The 21,929-nt window shown below is 38.0% G+C and overlaps 1 protein-coding gene across 1 annotated transcript in view; it reads left to right on the forward strand.

The window, feature by feature from the left end:
* The window catches only part of LOC127660454 (AN1-type zinc finger protein 3-like), a 583,207-nt gene that overhangs the window by 534,686 nt on the left and 26,592 nt on the right, over nt 1-21,929 (forward strand). The window lies entirely within an intron of this gene.

Here is a 21,929-nt window from a genome sequence, read left to right on the forward strand (position 1 = left end):
GGAAACAAACTGTTATAGATATGACTACAAATATGACTACAAAGTAATGTTAATAATAAAAAAATCTTTCAATCTCAACAGTGAGTTCAGTATTGTGAACCGAACTAGGATGAGTGAACCGCGACACCCCTAGTAATAAGATTTACACTTAAGACAAGAAAAAATCATGCCATTGAGGGAAGAAAACAAACTTAATTCAAAATATCTAAAAACAAGTATGATTATTTTACACATTTTTGATACAATTATCCTGTTATTAAAGATGTTTAGATAATTAGTTAAAAAATGTATATAGTGATGTAACTGACAGAAAGGGTCACTGTGTCAGGATCGCAGAGTGATTCACTCGTTGTTCTCCTTTCTGTCTTTGTATATTCCCTCTCCTCATGTGTTTGTTTTATTTTGACAGGTGCAACGTGGCACCCACGCACTCTGCACTCGTTCTGCTGCACCTGATCGACCGATATGTTGATATCCAGAGAGCATGGTGGCCGATAGGCAATATATCACACAATTTAACATAGTAAATAACTTAAACATAAAATTGCTAAAAAAATAATAAACTCTTATTTAGCACTATATTTACTCAATTTCACACAAAACTTTAAATTTGTAAAAATGTATTTAAAATGTATATTGTTTTTTAAATGGTAGTAAGCATTTTCTTCTGATTTCTGTTTAGTCATCAAATGTTTGTCATTTATTTGCCCATGAAGAAATTTTTTATATACTGTATTAGGAAGAAGGAAATAACAGTACATACAGTAGTCCAACAACCATGGATGGCATGTCCATGTTAGCAATCGCATTTGCCAAAAAAAAAAAAAAAAAAAAAAAACAGAATCAGACAAATTGCACATACAGTGCTTAGTGAATATGATATTTACTAATAGCACACGTGAAGCACTTTTACTTTGATATTAAGCTCATGCACTTTTTGCCTGTTTGGATTGTCAAAATGCCATCATGATTTCTGAATCAGAGAATTTTTTTATCCTGATTCTGAAGTTTTGTTTCTGGCTGATAGAATACGCTCTTCAGAGGAAGATATTAAAAAAATCGCTCAACAGGAGGAAAACGATGGGTATTCCTGAGGTTCGTGATTAAATCTATTTAAACGAGACACAGTATCTGCAAATTTGCAGACGGTATATAACAGGAGTTTTAATAATATTTGCCTTTTATCATTAGAAAATAAAGTTAAAAGTAACAGGTTACTGTTGAGGAGAGACTGTTAGAATACGGTCTGGTAGATAGCTGTGCAGTGTGTAAACCTCACTCTCCTGACATCAACAGGTGCACTAGCGACTGACGCTAGAGGCCATAGCCTTTAACCTCCTTGTTAGCGCACCCGCCTCCCACGCTGGAGACGCTGGTTCGAATCCCGTTCGGAGTGGGGCAATCAGGACCGGTTACAATGGTGCCGTGACCCGGATGGGAGTGAGGTTTAGGGGGGTGAGTGTAACGGGAGCCAGCTGGTAGATAGCTGTGCAGTGTGAAAACCTCACTCTCCTGACCTCAAGAGATGCACTAGTGACTGACGCTAGAGGCTGTAGCCTTTAGCCTCCTTGTTAGCGCACCCGCCTCCCACGCTGGGGATGCCTGTTCGCGTCCCGTTCGGAGCGGGGCGATCAGGACCGGTTACAATGGTGCCGTGACCCAGATGGGAGTGAGGTTTAGGGGGGTGAGTGTAACGGGAGCCAGCTGGTAGATAGCTGTGCAGTGTGTAAACCTCACTCTCCTGACCTCAAGAGGTGCACTAGCGACTGAAACTAGATACAGTAGCCTTTAGTCTCCTTGTTAGTGCACCCGCCTCCTACACTGGTTCGAGTCCCGTTCGGAGCAGGGCGACCAAGATCGGTTACATCTGAAGACACTGAAGAATGTGTGTAATATCTCATATTATGAGGGCTGAAATGGCTGCTTTGCCCATCTGCCCATGCTCAGAACGTCTAGATGTGAGTTTAAACTTCTGAATGTCAAGGGTTATGTAGGAAGAATTGGGTCAGACCTTTTGTAGAACCAGTCACTTCTAGCTATCGCACACCCATACAAACTGACGGGCATAATGCCATTGCTTTCAATGCACAATGGACAAAACACATCATCAATATGTGAATAAACCGTTTCCATAACCTTAATGCGCCTTCAATTTTAACTAATGCTAAACTCTAGAAGATTCACCTCTTCCTAGTGCATTCAGTTTCTTTGCGAATTTAGAATGTTAATTTGCATATCAAGCATTTCCATTCAGGATTATTATACACATTTTCAAAATGCGCATCAAAAAAGTTGGATGGAAACCCAGCTTGTGTGCCATCTGGAGACACATTTTGAGTTTCCATTGCATCTGTACAGTTTGTAGTGTGTTACTATACAGAAAATAAAGTGATTTCTGGGATGATGAATATAAATAATCAGATGTTTATCGAGAGTGGGTCATTAAACTCTATTATTCACTAAACCATCATGAAATCTAGTTTACATGAGGAAAGAATTGCATTCCTGTTACTGTATGATAACTTGCATATAGACGTATTTTTTAAATCAATGATTGAATATTTCTGTACAGTAATTTATGCTGATTCATAAAAGCCTTTATTGTAAAAGATTGCATCAGAAAACAGGACAATGTTGCCTTCGGGGGCTGAGGTATGATGAAATAAGGTGCTTTTTAAACTGTTCAGAGACAAGTTTCCTTTAGAGTTCCATTCGTTCAAAAACGCTGTTGTTTAGACTATTGACTGATTTGGCAGCTGCCTATGTTTCAGATGCAGCCAACGCTCATGTAAAACCGCCCTAAAAAAGGGTAACTCCGATCCCAGCATCCACCATCTGTTGTTGATTTCGGTGTTGTTGATTTTGTTGTTTTTGTTTATATTGAATCGCACATACAAATCACATCAGAAGAAATATGGTTGATACTAGATTACATCACTACGGTGGCAATGCGAATGCAACGGGGAAAAGTCTCCTCTGGAGTTCCATTCCTCGTAAGAGTTTTCATCTAGAAAGTTACTTAATGAAAAGTACAGGACTGTAGGTGGGAAAGGGCCTATAATATCGGATCTCTTCCTTCGGAATATCACCTGACCTGATCGTACTTTCAGCCGTATGATCAGGTCAAATTCATTGTTTGCTGAACTGTTTTTCTACTGCCGGCAGTCTCTATTTCTGTTTAGTTTTTTTTTTCACTTACCTCTGCTCCAGAGTCTTCAGTACCTGAGACACTGAACGAATCTGAACAAATGTTTTTTATGAACGGATTCAAAAGATTGGAGTCACTGGGATGAATCAAAATACCCAGACTATTAGTGATAAAAGATAATGTAACAGAGAGAATGGAGAAGGGAGAAGGAGTTTGCAGACTGGTAACGGATGATGGGAGAGGAATTCTGTCCAGCAGAGCAAAGCCTGCATTGTAAATCTTGAATATAGGCAACCACAGCCCCATGAATCCTTCTGTCCCCTAAAAGATGTTTTACTGTCCTTTGCTTCTGTCAGGAATACAGAGGATCTGCCCAGGCCTCACACACACATACACACACACACACACACACACATATACATACATACACACACACACACACACACACACACACACACACACACACACACACACACACACACACACACACACACACACAATCATAATACACCCAACAATGCCTTTCCACCATTAAAGTTTACCAGCACTCACATCCACATAACTGCATTATAATCGAGGATTTTTCAATTAATGTCATCCTCGTTTTACTGAGCATGTAAAAGTCACACTTTTAAAAGAAATATGTGTACTTGGAAATGTGAAAGGAGAGAGTTTTTTGTTGTATTATACAGTAAAATGTTCACTTGCTTGGTAGCTATAGGGCTTAGCAGACATTTAGAGATATTTAAACTATATTATTCAACCCAATCTAGCAAGATACAAACACAACTGACACACAGAACACATTTTAAATTGGGTTGTCTGGGTTGGAGAAGCAGTACAAAGTCCAAAACAAGTATGTGAACATAAATGTTTTTTATCTACATAAGTTTGATTTCAAGACTGTTTACACTGTAAATTCAGAAACAGGTTTCAGGTTTTGTTGCTTAAATCGGTCTGTGCTTACTGAAATTTGAATAACTGCCCCCAGTTGTCGAAGCTGGAAGCGTTGTTGAATGTTTGGGCATGAGTGCGCTCCAGCTTCTGAATGAAATGTCCACAGGGTGGCGCCAAAAGCAAGTTGTTTTAGTTGTAAATGATGTAATACAGTCAAAAGGAATACATATTTTAGAAACTCTGCCCCCAACACTAAACCTAACCGTCAATGGAATACAAATGTAATTTTAGAGTAAAACTGCAACCTATGAATAACTCTAACCATTGTTTAAGTGAATATGATTATTTCCTGTTTCCCATTGGACCAGAATCAGTGTCTCTGAGGTTTCTCACACAGTGTTAAATCAGTAGCAATAGAAGATGTGTTCATGTTTGATTTGATGTAAAATGTCTGAAAAGAAATGGCGCATGTCAGTAATTGGGCTAAATGGGGTAGATTTCTTGGCAAATTACAAATTTAGACGCAACATGTCGATTTCCTGTGTGATCATGTTGCAATCTTACAACTTTTTGCTTTTTTAAATGTGTCCGAATGAAATTCATAACAATACAACTTATCATTGCTGCTAGGATGTTATAGCGTACAGTACATTAGCGCAAGCTGTCTGCTTATACGGTTAGTTTTCTCATTTACGTCAACAACTCTCATGGTGGCAACAATCTGAAGAAAATATTGCTGATCAAGCTACTTATAGTTAAATTGTTGACATATTTAAAGCAGCTACCAAACTAATAATATAACCAGTTTAAGACATAGAGATTTGAAGGTAACTATTTTTAGTTTATTTTATTTATATATTTATTTTTCGCTCGCGGAGAATGCTGTGCATAGTAAAAATCATTTACATTTTTTTGTCTTGTATTCCATTAAAACTAATATGTGAACAGCCAATGAAAAATGTACTTGGCAAGCAAAATTACATTAAAAAAATCAATATAAATATAAAAATACTGACTGGGAAAAAAGTGTGCAACATTTTATTTTTGTATTTTTTCCAATATATTATTGTGGTATCATTTATTTCAGATTTACAGTACCTAAACGGCACATACTATACAGTAAAAATGGTGGCTTAACAGGTCACCCAGGTGGTCTCTACCTGTCTAAGTGGGCAGTTCTTGGCCAGAATAAGCTACAGAGTGGACTAAACAACTTAATGCTGCAAGTCAAAAGTCTTGCTACACGACAGTTTGGCAAAAAGTAACAGAAAGGAAGAGAAATCACTGAAATTAGTGTTTGTGAGAGAGAAAAGAGAAAGTTCTTCAGGCTGTGGTGTGAGTGAACGCTCAGACATTTCTACAGCATACTGGGACATTAGACTGACTGACAGGGGACTTTTCCTCTGAACTCATACACGGCTCTTCCCTCAAACCCTCATAGATGATTCACTGTCATCTTTAATTCATTCCTTTCTCTCCCCCATCCCTCTCTAATCTGTATCTGATAGAACCTCTTTCTTTCTCTTTCTGTCTCTCCCATTCCACAAGGAAATCTCTCTCTTGCTCTATAAAGCATCATCTCTGGGAGTCTGTGAAGATCTGTCTGCCCTTTCAGAGTGATTCACAGAGAGTGATTCGTAGAGCTTTGTGACACATCAGCTTTGGCAGGTGAAAGATCCCTGGCCTTCGATACATTAGCACTGAGGTTAGCTGAGTTAAACCCCCACTGAAGTTTCAACTTCAATCAAGGTCACGATATCTACAAGGACCTTTGCTAATGAAGATAAGATTCATTCCTGTCAGAGCGCAGACTGCTGCTTAAATTCTAAATAAAACTTTTCTGTGAACAGAAGAGTAATAATACATTTAAACGCTTAAGACGTCACCAGCTAGGCCATAGGTCGGACTTTTTATAAGGTTTAAATATAGGTATATCATGAAAAGCATTAGGATAATGGAAATAATTGGTCACTCACTCATTTAAGGGTCAGAATTCACTCAAATTTGTGCACCGATGCGTGCAGTGTTCACTGTGCCAACTTCATAAAGACATTAATTTCTTTACAAAGTAGTGCTTAACGTGTGCATCTTTTCTGGAATATTGATAAGGGTTATGTAAAGATATAGCATTTACATTAAATTACATAACATTTTCATTTAGTTTTGAATTAAATAATCAACTTTATACATAACCTGGCCAATTATTCGCCTGATATTGGGCCATTTTGTAATTATCGGTCAATAACGGTGTTAAATGTGTGCAAGATCAAAACTCTACTGACAATGTTAGTTGTTTCCCTGTTTCCCTGGCCAATTACATTTATGCATTTGGAAGATGTGTTTATCCAAAGCGACTTACAGTGCATTTATTACAGGGACAATCCCCCCGGAGCAACCTGGAGTTAAGTGCCTTGCTCAAGGACACAATGGTGGCGGCTGTAGGTATCTAACCAGCAACCTTCTGATTACAAGTTATGTGTTTTAGCCCTCTATGTCACCACCACTCCCTTTTATAGTGAATTTTCAGCAAATATTCTGTAAAATAAATGTACATTTCATCCCTGTAATGGACTGGCCATCTTTCCAGGGTGTTTCCCTGCCTTAGGCCTGACACAGCTGGGATAGGCTCAAACACTACCGTGACCCTAAATAGGACAAGCACCATAGAAAATGGATGAATGGACCATCAGGATTCCCTGGATAATTAATCATCCAATATTGGGCCATTTGTTGATTATTGGCCAATAACAGTGTTGAATTTGTGCAAGTTAAAAACTCTACCGATATTGTTAGAGTCAATGCATTATTTATAGAAATTGTTAGGTAAATATTGTTTAAAATAAGTGTAAATTTCAGCAAATGTGTAAATCTCAATGACCATTTTAAAACACATATCATTTGACCACTAGTCATCACATCTGACAATATTTTGAATAATTCAGTCTTTTTCTCTTTTCAGCAAAAATCCTATATTAGATCTCCAATCTAGCAATTATATTCTTAAAGTATGTTTTAACGTCCTTAGAACACTTTTACAGCCGAAACTATCCTTACCTGATGAGGAGTATTTAAACTGACTAAATGTTACGGCTTATTAATCATTCATGGAAACCTAATTCAGGTTACATAACACTGACTTGTTAATGATGAATAAAACATTTATTTGTGTACTCCGTACACTGCCCCACTTGCTAATTGAAATGAGGTGACAGCTAATGCAAGGTGAATATCAATGAGGTGTTGAACAGTATTTGCGTTTTGATAACTGCAGATCCTGAACTTAACGAAAGCCCACTGTATTCTCATTTTTGAGTGATCACTACAAAGTGGTGACAGTCAGCAGGTGATACGATATTATATCAATATTAAAGCCATGATAAAATTATATTGTATTTGTTTTTATTCTGAAACTGATATTTTGCAATTTCACTTGTTCCTCAATGTTCTTTGAACTTTGGTGCTTTGCGTAACAAGTTCTGTACATCCTACTATGCTTCATTGTAGAGACATACACTGCCTGGCCAGAAAAAAAGTTGCATACTCTAATATTTCATTGGATCACCTGTAGCTTTGATTACAGTGTGCATTCATCGTGGCATTGTATCGACAACCTAGTGCAACGTCACAACATTTATTTCTGTCCAGAGTTGCATTCATTTTTGGCCGAGATCTTGTAATGATGACGGAAGAATCAAACCACTCTGTAAAGTCTTCTCCCGCACATCCCAAAGACTTTCAATGGGGTTAAGGCAAGGACTCTGTGGTGACCAATTCATGCGTGAAAATTATTCCTCATGCTCGCTGAACCACTCTTTCACAATTTAAGCCCGATGAATCTTGGCATTGTTGTCCTGGAATATGCCTGTGCTGTCAGGGAAGAAAAAATCCATTGATGAGATAACCTGGTCATTCAGTACATTCAGGTAGTCAGTTGACTTCATTTTATTGCTGCATAATGTTGCTGAGCCTAGACCTGACCAATTAAAGCAACCCCAGATCATAACACTGCCTCCAGAGGTTTTTACAGTTGACACAGTAACATATTTTCCACGACCACAGGATATTTCTTCCCACTTGGTTGTTTAAGAAATGAGAAGCTACACACTGCATCAGTTAGGTTTAAAAATAATTGTTGTCAACTGAAACATATTAATCACTGTAATAATGATCCAATCATAGACTCTTAAGTATCTGCTTATTTAAATCCAAACTGCAAATGTACTTATTTTTTTTATTTTGTTTTGCCAGGCAGTGTAGAAATATTGTAGCATATACGCATGTATATAAACAAATTGTTCCGCAACTGCTTTCAGGTCCTTGAATAATGTATAACGTGTGAGTAAGGGCAGTCGGTGGACTTTTTGGTGCCCTCCTAGGGTAAGATGGTTCCCCCCTAGGGAGTTGGTGCCCAATGCAGACTGCGTAATCTGCTTAGGGAGCAGCGGTACTGGTTGATTTAATTACAATGGTGCTGATCAAAATATTGCACACATGCACACACACACACACAAAACACTACACTACACAGCAAAAAAAAAGTATTTTCCTCTTATTTACTTTAATATCTAAACATCTTATGTGACTTATGCAGCAGAATAACAAATGTTATTAAGTTGGGTTTATGCATAAAACAAGATTAAAAAAAAATAATGTTTGCAATGGGATAAAAAAAATACAAAATAAATGTGTTTTCCCTATGAACAGTTTTCCCAATACACAATCCGTTTGCCTTTTGCCAAACAAAACACATAATCTGGCCCCAAATTCAATGTTCAATGAGTTCAATGTTGCTTTGTAGGGCTGGTCGGGATTCTCAAAAAAACAGAAAATATGTTTATAGCACCAGAGATCCAGTATTTACACTTTCCAACCTAATAAACCTACAAAAGGTTAGCTTATAGTTGTCTCTGCATATTAAGCTGGGATATGAGAGAGTATCTTAACATCAGAAAGGTAATTATGTTTCAGAATTGGCGTCATTAATGTGTTTTGCCATTGTATGGCAGTACTGTGTATCCACTTATACGCTTGCGCTCTGTTCATGACCTTTATTCCGTTCTTGCTAAAGTACCCCAAAGCCACAGCATGACCTTTGATCTTTCTTTCCATACTCTCTATATCTCTCTATGTGTCTCTCCGGAGATTGTGAACAGAAAACGATGCTGCTTTGATTGTTGCGTGGCTCCAGGCAGTCCTGCGGCAAATGGAGAAATTCAGCATGAATCTGAAGTAAATAATCCCGTTTGGGAGTTCAAGAGCGACAGAAAAAGGAAAACCAACAGAAGCACTACATGGAAAGAGGATGTTGGAAAAGGACTACAAAAGAAAGAAAGATTTCGGAAGACCCCCAACCGTAGCAAAGTTTGATTCATGAATCAATCTTTTTTTTCAGTTGGATGTTTTCAATAAATCAGTTCACAGAACCAGTGTTGGGAAAGCTACTCAAAAATGTAGCTAGCTAAGCTAACAGCTGTTTTTCAGAACAATTCTCAAGGGGAAGCTAAAAGTTGAACGTAATAAAGACATTCATTGCTGGCAAATGACAGGATGCATTTTCAGTTTTGATTTCAAAATATCGATATTGTCCAACACTTTTTTGTTCTCAGTATACTAAAGTATTCCAGACCAATTTTATTGAGTAAGAGATGCAAACAGCTAATTTGTTAACCTGTTTGACCAATTCATTAAAGGGTGTTTCTTAAACTTTTGGCATTTTTTATGTCCCAGACGTTATTTGTATTAAAATAAACAGATATTAACTTCATATAAAAAATTACTTTGAAACGTATTACCATACCATACCTTCATTCATTCACAGCATGATAAATTAACTACTAAATGAAAAATAACATCAGCTTTAAAGTAATGTCCTATGATTATTAATATTTAGCATATACTGTAGGTGCGTGACAGCACAGCCAGACTGTCTGTACCTTTAACTCAGTGGTTCTCAACTGGTTTTGCTTCAGGACAGATTTTACAATGGAAATCAAGTGGAGACCCACCATTGTAAAAATGTAACCTGTATTTAATGCATCCTGAGTTACATTTCCTTTTATGCTCCATAGTTTTGTTCATGGTTTTCAAGTACAAGGACATGCATCAAGTGACATTATTTTTGTTGTTGACGTCAACAACAAAAGCAACATGAATTTTTCTCTACTCCCTTTTAAAAATTTTAAGAGCATGTTTACTTATATGAGCCCATTATTATCCCGTTTTTCCTAATTTCAAACATAATTCAAGCAGAACATACATATTATGCAGGAGGAAAGGCTCCTCATTACCATGGTTAGATCAGTGTAGCTAGTCTTAAATAATGGTAATAATAATAACAACAAATTATAGTATTTATATAATATATACTACCTGAAACACATCTTGAAACTTTAACTACAACTGCCACTGTTGATATAAAATGAGGTCTAATAGATTCAATTCAACTTTTACTACTTTTACTCATGTGAAATCATAAAACAATTCTGTAAAGTTGATGATTGTGAATGGGCGGAGGGTGAAGCCGGTTCTCGCCTCCTCCTTCCTGGGTCTTCGGCACCAGTGGAAAGGCCTGATAAGGGGCCAGGTGTGTTAAATCACGAACCGGCCCTGCCCTCCGCCCTGTTACAATGATGTATAATGAAAAATAAAATAAGCGCATAGCACAGTTTTGCTCTTTTCTTCCTCAGTGCTGTTTGACATGTCAGAGCTGCACACTGTTCGAGAGGTTTGACTTGACTTCCTCTTCCGCTTTAAACTAGAAAAGTCTCACTAGAATTTAAATTGGTCACATCCGTTTTGAGGTCTGCACTCTGCAATATCGAGGGAAGCCCGGTTTTTGCATGCGCGCGCAAGAGAGAAGAGCAGATCATGTTTGCGAGCTGGTTCTGTTACACTCGTGCGAAAGTGCAGATGAGAAGCCTTTAGCTGATTGCGAGATTATCATTAAATCTGCCTCAGCAGTCCTAAATAGGCTATCACTTGGGCGGCCGCCGACATTTTTCAATGGGAGAACCATGGCATTGGGTTGGCATTTTCGGTCCTGAACCACCAGTTGAGAAACACTGCTTTAACTCACACACACACTCACTTATGTCAGACCTCCTCGCCTCGCTTCTCTCTGACATTTCTCCGCTGCATGTGTGTGTGTGGCATAAGTTGATGAGTCTTGACAGGTAGTCGAGGAGTAACGGAGATGCGCGCGTGCAGGTGAGATTCTCCGGCCGGTTGCATTTTTTTTCTTAATACTGTAGATAAGCAAATGTGCATGGTATAAAAACTGTCAATTTTCATACCGTGGTATACCGTGAAAACCGGTATATTGCTGCAACCCTAATCGTGACTTTTTCGGTGTTTACCTTGCTGAAAGTGCCTGAAGTTGAAGAGACAAAAGTTAAAATTGGGCATTGCTAGACAGAAAATGCCTGACACCCAATATCTGAAATCCTTTCAGTGTTCCTTGAAATCAAGTTCATTTTAAAGGAAAACGTCACTAAACATTAATAAATAAATAAATAGCTTTGCTACTAACATCTGCCAGTAAGAAACCTCCAAGAAACAACCAAGAACACCCTTAAACCGCATGGCATCATGCTAACAACCACTCCAAACAACTTAACCACTGCATAGCAATTATCTGGCAACCTCTTAGAACACCCCAAATTGCACACAGGGGGAGCACCATTACATTTTTTTTCCGAAAATGTAAATATCCAGTTGCCCACTTCCACTGTCTCCTGCTCATAATTCCCTTCCGTCCTCATCCTCCACTCTGTCTTTCCCTTCTTAATCTGATCCTAAATAAGTGCTGACATCTATAAAATATGCATGTGCTTTTTCCATATTTACCGTTCCTCCCTGAGCGTGCTCCGAACAGCATGTCACCCTACACTTCCTCCCTCACAATGAGCCTGTGGCTGTCACCACAGTTACAGGCTCTGAGGTCACAATGAGCACTGCCAAAACTGACTACATAAGGTATTTACTTTACATCAACTGTATCTATCTATCTATCTATCTATCTATCTATCTATCTATCTATCTATCTATCTATCTATCTATCTATCTATCTATCTATCTATCTATCTATCTATCTATCTATCTATCTATCAATTGTTACATCTAACTGTCTGTCTGTCCGTCCGCCCGCAAGTCCGTCTAATATATCGTACATTTAGAACAACTTCATATTAAAAAAATGTCTGTTTCTGTTCAAATTTGTCCCCTGATTTTTTTTATAAGCCCTGCTATCTGTGGTAATACCGTACTTGATTATCATCGCAAAACAACATCTCTTCCCCAGAGGAGAAGACAGCTCGAAGCTGTCTTTATCATATTACTGCTACCACCACCGGCTAACATTATTAACAGACATCTAAGAGAAAGACAGAATGAGACATCTAAAGCTAAGATGACAAATGACATAATTTTTAACATTTGCAGTAGAGGCCTTATAATATGGCTAGGATATGACAACAACTGCATTTCTCATGTCTTTAAAAGTGCCTAATGGCTGTAATACACAAATAACACGTCCAATGGTGCTTAAAATCTGTGAGCTGAGTGATTTAGTCATCAGTTGTATTAGTTTGCCACTGTACATGGTGACCTGATAATCTGGGATCTCATAGATTTGATGTCCTTGTGATTGCATTACCAGCTAAAAAACATTTTTGAATGGTGACAGATCATTTTGCATAAAAGCACATTACCCTTCCAGGTTGCCTATTATTTTACTTTAAAATAATCCAATGGAGGTCATATTTAAAATCATGAGGAATCAAATTTCCTGAAAATATATTGTACTATTTCAGAATTCAAAACTTTCTAAGAAGTGCAAAAATAGCACTCTAAAGTAGCTGCTAAAATGGCTGGTTCTGAACATCAACAACTTTCAGATGCCAGTATGTCACTGCAATTTTTTTTATTATTGTGGCCCAAAATGACTGAATTTGCTGCAGCTTTGCTCAAAATTTGCATTTATGCATTTGGCAGACGCTTTTATCCAAAGCGACTTACAGTGCATTATTACAGGGACAACTCCCCTGGAGCAACCTGGAGTTAAGTGCCTTGCTCAAGGACACAATGGTGGTGGCTGTGGGGATTGAACCAGCAACCTTCTGATTACCAGTTATTTGCTTTAGCCCACTATGCCACCACCACTCATTTTTGAGTGGCACCACAGGCATTTGCAATTTTGCTGTGAAAACAAATAATCATAGTATACTTTTGTTATTTGTGCCAATGACTGTATGGTATAAGTGCAATTGCCTGTAATTATTTTAGTGCATAACAATTGAATGTGCAGCTAGCAACTAGACTTGCCAGGGTATCATCATTTTCACACTAGTGCAGTGTTCACTTTCAAACCTACTAACACCGGTATTAGAGCTGGTTGGATGCTAACTGGTACTGTGGGGTAATTTTCGTTAAGCAATAGCCTGCACATTAACGTAAGGCAGTTTGATTTCAAACTTTGACATTTTTTATTTATTTGAACAAAAAATTCCAATTAAAGAAAAAAAGTGCTAATAAAATGTGTATTGATGATCTTTTTGAAAGATTGCTTTTCAACAGTTGAGAAGGGCAACATCTCTTTGGCAAATAACCATCTGGTGCCAGATGGGTTGGTTTGAGTATTTCTCTAACTGCTGATCTCCTGGGATTTTCACGCACAACAGTGCTATAGAATTTACTCGAACAGTGCCAAAAACAAAAACCATCCAGTGAAGGGTAGTTCTGCAGATGCACCTACACAATATAAGGCTGGTGGTTTTAATGTTGAGGCTGATCGGTGTATATACAGTGGACTCTACAGAGTTGCACTCATAATGAACTGCTCTGTGGAAATAAAGCGAAATGAACACAAAGTACCTCCTGAGCTGAGATGGTCTGAGGTCATTTTCAGCATTCTCATAGATGATACAATTCTTGCAAAAATAAACTTCAAAGACTGAAACAAAGAAAGAACAAGAACCCTTTACATATGCGTGTTCCACAAGACTGCACGCCTCTGAACAAACAGCACGTCAGCCATGTGCATAGATGGGTTTTCTGTCATCTGTTCTTAAAAATAAAATAAAGTGTGTCTAACAGAATTTCTTACCCACCATGCCCATTATATTTGCTACATGTGCTGTAGTATAGACACCTCTGCTTAAATCTCTATGCTCTTAAAGGCACCTTCTCACTCTTAAAGCCACTTCCACTTCAAAGGGCACCTTTACATTTGTGAAGGACACCTTCAGAATTGTGAAAGAAAGGGTTAGCCCCGTTCTGTGCACGTCAGTGCGTAGTGCCATTTTTCTGTGCAATAGTGCATTATGTGAGCACTCCAAATGAACCCATCAATACTAGTGATGTTTAGTTTATGAACTAATCTGTCTTTTTGAATGAATCTTTTAAGTGAACAAATAATTCTCGTTTGCCTCCATACGCCGTTTCATGTTTCTCGTTCACTGATGTCTATTCCTTTCAAAGGCAATGAGATCTAGTTTGAAGTGCCAGACTGCTTTGTTGGCTTGCCATGCCTTTAAAGACTATAGCGCAAGCCAATATCATTCGAGTGTGGGCTGTGAAGGAGCATCTCATTGGTTTCACCAACTGAAAGAATACGTCCCTTTACGTCCATTTGAGTCTAAGCGTCTCGTTCATGAACCGACTGAATGTACTGTTATACTCGTAACAGTACGAAATTAATGGATCACTCGGATTTGATGACTGAATAAACGAACGATATATTTTTGTTGTCATTTGTGGGGAAATGCTTATATTGCTTAATATTTCTGCAGAGCTGATGTATCTTAATAGAATTGTAGACATGCAAATTTTAATAAAGGATGGATAGACTTGTTCCGGTCGTGAAGGACAATTCAATTACTCGTTCAAAACGTTAAAGATGTTTGTCGCCATCTACTGGCCTAAAGGTGTAATTTGCAGAAATGGTTGATGAACTAATCAATGAACAAATCTGTGGAGTGGTGGTGGCGTAGTGGGCTAAAGAACTAAACTGTTAAGCAGAAGGTTGTTGGTTTGAACATCACAGCCACCATTGTGTCCTTGAGCAATGCACTTAACTCCAGGTTGCTGCGGGGGGATTGTCCCTTTAATAAATGCACTGTAATAGCATTGGATAAAAGCGTCTGCCAAATGAATCTGAACAAGTATTTTTGGTGAACAGAAATAGAAACAGAAAGACTTGAGTCACTGGGATAAATCAAATTCCACTATAACACACATCGCAGAGTCTGACCTTTTAGAGCAGCTCCTGAAGAGCACGTGAAGAATAAAAACAACCTATGATGTACGCGTGCCATTTAAAAGTTTAGATAAGGCCTTTTTACAGTGAACACAAAACATATAACTTTAAATCATTTGTGTCATGGCAGATGTTCTTGGTTGTTGCAGGTTCATATACTCATGGTTAAAGACACGCGATGGCACAGAGGAAATGAGGAGGATATAATTACTCTGTTACTGTGGAGGTTATATAATGGTGGCTCTGCATTTGTATATGTATCGACTGCTTCAACTTTTTTTTTTTTTTTTTTGCCACTGTCAATTTGTAGAAAAGTTATCGAGTTATTTAAAATTCACAGTTTATGCAGAAATATCAATTTTTCTAGATATTACTCAAATGTAGAGCTTGTAAGCCACTGTGATGTTCGATTTGTGGGTGAATCATTATTTTGAGTCTTTCCAATGAATCGGTCAAACTGGTTCATTAGAGATTCATTATCAAAACAGTCTTGAGTAAAAATAAGTTAACAAAAAATGACCACAAATGACTGGAAAGGTCATAGTAAATTCATGTAAATTCATGCTCAAAAAGAGTGAATAAAAAAATTACATGACCCCAAATGTATTGGCTCAGATTGTTTTACTCAAGGGACTCAAGATGGCACCAAGTATGGCTGCTGCGTTGCAAGCTCTGACACAACACTGCAGTTTATTGTTTGTTTTGTATACAGTTTTTTTTTTTTTTTGTCTTGGATGTTGTCTGTCTTATTGTATATATTGCACTGCTACCATCAGGCAGGAGGTATCGCAGCATCAGGGCCCGCACCAGCAGACTACATTACAGCTTCTTCCCCCAAGCAATCAGACTTTTGAACACTTGATCTCTCACGATCAATATATATCAGCACTGCACTTTATTAATCTATTATCTCATACTGGACTGTCATAATTTTATTCTCCTCAACACAACTACTGTATACATATTTTTTATATACTCTTTACTTTTATTTTTATTTCACTTGTGTACATGGTAGTGTGACCATAAAGTGATTTGAAAATGTGATTGAAATCAGATCCAGTCCAGATGCTCTGACAGCTCAATTCAGATTTCAAAAGGTCTTTTGCGTCGCTTCTTGACGCAACACACAATGATGATGTCAAAAATCGGTGACTGCAGCACGGAACATCACAATATTTACCAGTCTCCTCCGTCGCTGAGTTTTTCTTGTGCGACGGATGAGTTCTGCACCGCAACTGGATAGGGTGCTTATTTGGAGAGCGAGATGATGCGCTTCCATTTTTTCTGCATCTGTTTTGAAAGCATCGTCACGTGGATACGCCTACGCCGTTACCAAAGCAACCATGCAGATAGATTGGTTATGTCTGAATGCGCAAATCTGATTTGATCACTTGCAATTAATAGTGTGGACAGTCTGCCTGAAAAGATCTGATTTGAGAAAAAAATCTAATTTGCCTGCAATCTGAACATAGCCTCAGAATGGTGCCAAAAACAAAAAACATCCAGTGAGTTCCAGTTCTGCAGATAGAAATGCCTTGTTGATGAGAGAGGTCAATGGAGAATGGCCAGACTGGTTCGAGATGACAGAAAGGCTACAGTATCTCAGATAATCACTCTGTACAATTGTAGTGAACAGAATAGCATCTCTGAATGCACAACACATCAAACCTTGAGGCTGTTGGGCTACAACAGCTGAAGACCATGTCAGGCACTTTATTAGGACCACGGTGTTCCAAATAAAGTGCTATGTGAGTGTCTATACAAATATATATATATATATATTCAGTATATATCTGTATATATATCAAAGCAAGTGGTATATGCAAACGTAACGGATCACTCATCAGTGGCAATAGTAAAAACAAAAATGCTTTTAATAATCTTTTAAACATGCTCTGTCTGCAACTAAATAATTTACTGTAATATATTGTAAAAAAAATTAGTTCTATTTAAATCAATTAAAGATAAAAAAAAAAAAATCTTCAGAATACGTGGTTATTTTTTAAATGGCCTTCAAAAAGACGGATGCTTTTTGGCACCATGAGGTGTTGTTCCAGCAAAAGAGCTAAAAAAGCAAAAAGATTTTTCTTCCTCAGTATTTTTGTCTTGATTTCCAATAAAAATATTGAATTGAAACAGGGTCGGACTGGCCTTAGGGAGCACAGAGCATTTTCCCAGTGTAAATTTAAAAATTAAAATTAAAATTGAGGTTACAGTGATCGAGGCACAATGGAAGTGATGAGGCCAATCCATAAACGTTAATATATTAACTGTTTAAAAATTACAGATACAAGACATAAACAATAAGTGTGTTAACATGATTTTAGTGAGATCAAACATTTTCTCTATAAAGTTATGGCCTATTTTCGAACTTCGTTGCCATGAAAATGTAATGCCAACAAACTCTAAATCCCTAAAACTACTGTTAAAAATATATATATGTATATATATTATTATTCTTTATAGAACTTTACAGATCAATGAGTTTTAACAGAGGAATTCATGTTAAAATGAATGTCTAAAATTATAAGCTTCACATTTCTGCCTTTAAACCCCCTTACAAAAAACTTGCCACTTGTTATTTTCACATGCAAATGAGCTTTTGATTTGGCGCAGATGTTTGCGTCTCTTTGCAAGTTGTGGTGAACCTCCGGCAAACCTTTGGCAACAAAAGACAATTTGCTGCAAATTTGCCAAAAAGCTCACTTGCATGTGAAAATTATCAGTGGCAAATTTGCGGCAAGTTTGCAATTAATCGATTTTCATGAGAGCAAAAATGGCCCCATTCACTTCCACGGCATTGTAACTGTCTTACTGTAACCTAAATAATTGTATAAAAATGTTTTTAGAAAAAGATGGACGAGTCTAAAAAAAATGTTGTGGTAATCATCAGGCCCTTGACTACCAGGTGGCCCTTGACTGCCCGGGGGCGCCCTGGGCTTTAAAGCTGCGTGATCTAGTTTGATGATTCCCCCACTTGAAAACCCTTTTGGGCATGTACAACAAACACCCCCATCCCCCGCTCAACAACTTTTGGGTGGAAGGGGGCCCTTGGAAATAATTGATTTATAAATTTGCTTCTTAAGTAAATATACTGTATATTGTTTTAATGATATTTTTTGTTTAGTTATTGTTACTGGAAAACAAAACAAAAATACAGACTAAGAAAATAATTTTTTGCTGTGTAATACTAACCGGCCAATTCCTGAACTCCTTGTCAACACAAATGATAGTCCTTTAATTGAATACCTCATTTGATTATAAACAATATACAAATAAATAAAAAGAAACCCTTCCATGAGATATTGCTGTGCAGTACTAGCTCTATCTATTTCATAAATAAATGTGAATGAATTCAGAAGGAATTTCATTGCTTTTTAAATAGAAATATTATTCCCTATACTGACTTATCTCTCTAAACGTATCAACTTCTTTCCACTTCTATTTTAATTGGAATGCAGTATTAATTCCATTGTCCAGACCTTTCTTTTCATGACAATCGATGTCTCTTTTTTGCACTAGTTAAGTATCCATATCTTATTAAGCTCTCCTTGGTCTTGTGTTTGCATTTAGTTCTCAGGCCTATTAATGAATTTGCTCATTTCTACTGTAATTGGAGGACTGTGTGTGTGTGTGTGTGTGTGTGTGTGTGTGTCTGTGTGTGCCTCGCATAGAAAGACAGGCAGAGAGATAATACACACTGCTTTTAAACATGATCTCACTCCTCTTATGGGAGCAAACACTCAGCCATATTCACTCTCTAAAAATGAAAGCTACACTATGTAACTTTTTTTTTGTTGTTATAAAATAACAAAATGTTATTAATGAGAGAGAATGTAACAAAAATCCATCTTTCAAACCATGTCTTTATCAAAATACACTTTGATAAATCTATAATAATAATTTTGATTTTAAAGCTGTCAGGGCGAATATCGCGGGAAATTGCATACATACGTCTTTCGTCCGTGTGGGTTCACGTCTGTAACACAGTACAATGGAAAGAGGAGGCGAGAACCGGCTTGACAATATAAATGATATTTTAATGATACATTTAACCAAAAGACAAATACACACACACACACACACACACACACACAGTTGTCGGACAGCTGCCCGTAACTCTCTCTCTCTCTCTCTGTCGCACTGCCATCTTCGGTCGCCTTTAACCCTCTCGGGCTTCATCAGCATAATTAGGGGCTGGGTGTGCGGAATCGCGTCCACAACGTCTGTAGCACGTGTATGGTGTGTGAGTAGCGTGAAGCTGAAAGTTTGTTGTCACAACGACCAAAACCATGGATCATTAAAAATGGCTAAACTCCAGGGAATCATCGGTTGTAAAAAATGAAGAAACCACAAACAGAGCAGAGTCTACAAGCAAAAAGGGAAAATGACAGAGTCTGTAATAAACCTGAATCAACATCGGTTTGGTCTTTCAGAGGTGGCAACAACTTTGAGATCTGAAAGAACTTAAAAGTGACCCAGAGATGGCTTATTTCTTACTAAACAGGTAAGATATTATATTGATATGGTTTATGTATAGTTGTGTAATGTGTGTGTGTGTGTGTGTGTAGTGAAATACAATAATTGTACTGTAATCGGTGTAGAAATTTTCACATTCTAGCACACGTGTGTATTTTTCTTTATAACTGCAATAATTTATAGAAATAAATCCTTTAATCCTAGGCTTGCCAAGGGCATGTGAGTCTTGAAATGATGTTGACCACTGATTGGTAACAATGGCAATCTATATATTAGGTACCACCTTCGCCTATTTTGCCAGAATATCCTGCAGTTATAAAAACTTTACAATGTTTGACCTTATCAGACTAGCAATCATTCTGTCTAATGTTAACGAACGTTGTCTAAGTTTTGCAACGTCATTCATTTCAAAACATCAATGTTACCAATAAGTCAAAATAACAGCATAAGATATGGCACTTCCCTGGTCAGATGACATGTTTTTGGATATTGTCTTTTCCTTTCTTTCATTATTTATTTGTTCATTCACTCTGACAAGATGTCCTCTGCCTCGAACCACTTTCATCCGCACAGAGGAACAGAGCTGAAGCAAAACTTGTGTCATTACCAAAACAATGTTTTTCCGCAAGATGCATGCAGTTTTATTTTATTTTAGTGACAAAAGTTACATAGTGTAGCTTTAATCAAAATTGTATTTAAATATTAATTGTGGTGGGTACAGATACAAACAAGTAGTTAATTCAGACAGCACTTTCTTTGGACGGTAATGGATCGTCTGAGGTGTGGTGCAAGACTATAACAGAAACAGAGGTGTGTTAAGCTGCACATTTCTGCTTTTAAACCCATCGGCACACCAGCATGCTAGACTTCTATGTACATGTATTACTGTAAACACAATTCCTATTCATTTTTACAAACTGAAGACCTAAAAAATATTGTCTGTGGTGATCAACAACAAGCTACAGATGCTGTCCATATCCATAAATCAAAATATTCCTTGCATAAAGCATGTGCATTCTCAGAGTGTGTTTTTCTTCATGAGTGAGTCTGAATTCAGTCATCGTCATATTATACAGAAACTCAGAGATCAAACACTGGCAGACTATATAAAAGGTAATTATTAGTATAAATATAAACACAATAAATGAGACCTATTATGCCCCTTTTTACCTCAAGCTATATTCTCAGGTGTCAAGATATAATCTCAAGTGTCCCCAGAATGTGTCTGTGAAGTTCCATCTCAAAATACCCCACGGATAGTTTATTATACCATGTTATAAATGCCTCTTTTTGGGTGGAATCAAAAACACGCTGATTTTGTGTGTGTCATTATAAATGCAAATGAGCTGCTGCTCCTTGCCCCCTCTCCGGAAGAGGGCTGTGCCTTTACAGCTTGTGCTTCGGTTACTACAGCAACAACAAATCAGAACCTATATGACTGACAGCGTAAATACCGGAGTTCAGGCCCCCGTTCCTTTCTTCTCGGAGGTGCATGAGGAGCTTATGTGGTCATGTTGGGCACCTTTTACTGCCTGGACCCGATTCGCGAACTCCTTTGCTCTCACTAACCTCGACGGTGGGGCGGCCCCGTCACGAGGCCTCGCCCACGGATAGGTCTGACATGCTAATTCGCTTGGTTCCTCTCTCGTGGGGCTTGGAGGCATGGCTTGCACTCTCCAACCCATCACGATGGTTGATCAGAACTGTCCGCCCAGGTTCAATGGCATTCGCTTCACGGTGGTGAAGTGTGCGAACGCCGCTGCCTTGCATGCGGAGATCGCCGCCCTTCTACAGGAGGACATGATAGAGCCTGTCCCTCCAGCCAAGAGGAAGAAGGGGTTTTACAGCCCCTGCTTTATATACCCAAAAAGGCGGCGGGTTGCAGCCAAACTTGGACCTGGGAATTCTGAACTGGGCTTTGCACAGACTCTCATTCAAGATTCTGACACAAAGGTGCATTTAGCGACACAGGTACACAGACCCTTCCTATGGTTCACGTTCGACAGTCAGACATATCAGTACAAGGTCCTCCACTTTGATTTGTCCCTGTCACCTCTTATCTTCACGAAGTTCGAAGAGGCAGCCCTTGCCTCGTTAAGTGAAGTGGGCATTTGCATACTCAATTACCTTGACGACTGGCTGATTATAGCA

Source organism: Xyrauchen texanus, chromosome 20 (genome assembly GCF_025860055.1).
Source record: "Xyrauchen texanus isolate HMW12.3.18 chromosome 20, RBS_HiC_50CHRs, whole genome shotgun sequence".
NCBI classification, from domain to species: domain Eukaryota; kingdom Metazoa; phylum Chordata; class Actinopteri; order Cypriniformes; family Catostomidae; genus Xyrauchen; species Xyrauchen texanus.